Source organism: Salvia splendens, chromosome 11 (assembly GCF_004379255.2).
Source record: "Salvia splendens isolate huo1 chromosome 11, SspV2, whole genome shotgun sequence".
NCBI classification, from domain to species: Eukaryota; Viridiplantae; Streptophyta; class Magnoliopsida; order Lamiales; family Lamiaceae; genus Salvia; species Salvia splendens.
Window position 1 is genome coordinate 15744725 of NC_056042.1, and position 3048 is coordinate 15747772.

Sequence of the window (3048 nt, forward strand, 5' to 3'; positions counted from 1 at the left end):
TCTCTATTTATATTAGAGTTCCTAATGTTAGATTCGGCTCTCTTTTGTAATCCCATAAAGAATCAATAAAGAAAATTCGGAAAGAAGCTTATAGTCTATCATATTATAGTGAAAATAAATCAGAATAACATAGCTAGAAATATGGTTAAACGTAATCCTGATAGCTTTCGAGTGCTCGACGAGGTCTCTGATTCTTCCTGCTGTACTTGGTCTCGGTTGCCTCCGATGTGGGCTGTGTATCCTGAATAGTGCACTCGTATGAGACGCCTACGAAGAATGAAATTCCTTAAATTATATAACTAGAGAAAAATGCAATACTTTCAACCTCCACATGTAAATGAAATGATAGTATTAATTAATAGAAAGACGGCTCCAAACTCCGCAGTCGCACCGCCGCTGTGGAATATGACCTCTAATTTCACAATAATTGACTCCTGCAATAAATAAACACTTATTCCAAGTATACAGAAAATAAATGATTTTAATATTTCCAGTCCCTCCCTCCCTCCTTCCTTCCCAACATAATTTAATATCAGAGCTTACTCAGATATTTCCATTTCCATTTCCATTTCCATTTCCTACCAGAATTCTTCGATATGGCCATGGCTGCTTCCCTCTGCTACCCCGCCCCTCTCCCCATCAACACCTCCTCAAAGCAACCCGCTCTCCAATCACCCGCACCGCCACCTTGCTTGCCCCGAAAATTGCCTCTTCCCTCCTTGAAATTCACCGCCAGGCCGACTGTAGCTTCCGCCGCCACCACGGTTGGAGTAGAGCCTCAATCCGGAGCTGCTACTCCGCCCCAAGCTTCTTCCTTTCCGCGTCGGCCACGGATTTGACCTTCATCGCCTCGAACCGGGGTATCCCCTCATTATCGGCGGCATCGATATTCCTCACGATCGAGGCTGCGAAGCTCACTCCGACGGTACAAACACGCACCAACTAATACATCTAATTATATGGAGTATATATATATAAACCCCCAATTTTATGACTGAACCCCAAATTTCAATTGCTTTGAATTCAATTCAATTGTTAGGTTAGGTTTTTTTAATTCAACCCTTAACTTCACCCTATCTTCTTTAAATCGAGATTGAATCAAATTGATATAAGTATCTGCATTTTTTGTGTTGTGACAGAGATTATTTTTGTTAATTTTAGGTGATGTATTGCTGCACTGTGTTGTTGATGCAATATTGGGGGCGCTTGGCCTCCCGGATATAGGTCAAATATTTCCAGACACAGATCCCAAGTGGAAAGGCGCAGCATCTTGTGTTTTTGTGGAGGAGGCTGTGAGTTCACTCTCTCTCTTTTTTTTTTCTTCCAAAATATGATTATCCTTCATCTTTGTATATATGCTAATTGTGATTTCACTCATTTAGTTAGTAATATTCATTAATTAGATAATGGTTTCTTTCTATCACATTCACCAACTTTGCTCTGATTTTGTTTTGCACATTCACTTTTAACTTTTCTTCACAAATATACATTGTTTACAAATTTCTCTTAATTTTACTACTTTTTGGTGATATTGAAGATGACTTGGAAAATAATGTATTGTTTATTTGTTTGCTGGGAAATTTTGGCTGCCAAGTCAACTTCAATTTCGTCAGAAAAAGTAAAAATTTGGGGAAAATTATAAACTAAGCAAAATTTGTGTATTATATGACAATTTAAGCTCGTTGTAAAACCAAACTTGGGGCAAAGTTCACGTATTTTAAACTGATTAATCCTTATATCTTGTTGGAAGGATTTTAGTGAGAAAATGGTGACTCATCCTTATTAGCCTGGTATAGAACATTGTTTTTTTCGGGGAGAGAGAAAAATGCTTGTTAACAATATGGTTTTTATCATGTTTTTAGAGTGTGCATTTGTGCTTAATAACAACTTCAAAATGCTTGTTGTAGAATAAAGGAATAAAAGAAAGAAAGCATCCAAAGTCTATTTTTCTAGCTTTTACTTAGCTCTTCGTTTGTTTATTTTATGCTGTCATTTTGACATTACCATAAGGGAGCATTTAGTTTTTATTATTGTTAATATACATGATTAATAAGTCCTCTAATTCTACCTTTTAAATGGGATATGAATCCAACAAAATGTGCTGAAATAGTATAAATTGTCAATGCCCTTGAGATATATCTCAAGATATCTCAAAGTCTCAATCCACTTAGAGAAGACCTTAAGATTAGTTATAGCGCATTGCATTTATGACTTATTAACACTATATTATTCTACTGCATGTTAGGTTCGGCTAATGCACGAGGCAGGCTACGAACTAGGTAACTTAGACGCCACATTGATTCTCCAAAGACCAAAACTGAGCCCTCATAAGGAGGCTATACGGGAGAATTTATGCAAGCTACTTGGTGCGGACCCTTCGGCTGTGAACCTCAAGGCAAAAACTCATGAAAAGGTAGACAGTCTTGGGGAGAACCGGAGTATAGCTGCACATACAGTTGTCCTCCTTTTTAGGAAGTGATGATACATATATGTTTGGCTTATAATTTAAACACATAAAATGTATTGATTGTGTTTACATCTGTAGCTTCTCAGAATAAAGTCTGTAGTTTTTGCAACTGATGGACATAGGCAATCAAATTGTTTAAAAGTATTAAAGATTATAAGATTGTGTTAGTTTCTTTTTTATACTTGTGGACTATTTCTTTTACAGGTAGTTTTTATCGAAATTATTCTAACATCAGATTAAATACCCAGAATCTGAAAATTGAAAATAGCTTTGGATTTTGGTCCCATTCTATGGAAACTAGCAGCCGGCATGCTCATACAATGGAATAAATGAACACCGAAAATGAAAAACAGCAACTGTTGAATTTAATATTAGTACTACTATATTTTAAAGGTACAATAATTTTGAATCATTATTTATGGATTCATGGTTCAATCAAGTGACTAAATAGTGTTTTGATTTTCGTTTATTGAAACAAGACCTTGATTTGGAGAAGAATAAATACGGATGCGTGATTAATTTGACAAAATACTCGAGTTTTCTTGAAATATTATACACCATCCGTCCCAACTAAGTAAAGA

General features: G+C 36.1%; 1 pseudogene; it reads left to right on the plus strand.

The window, feature by feature from the left end:
* The first annotated feature begins 489 nt into the window (after positions 1 to 489).
* LOC121753696 lies at positions 490 to 2648 on the plus strand (annotated as a pseudogene).
* The last annotated feature ends 400 nt before the right edge of the window (positions 2649 to 3048 follow it).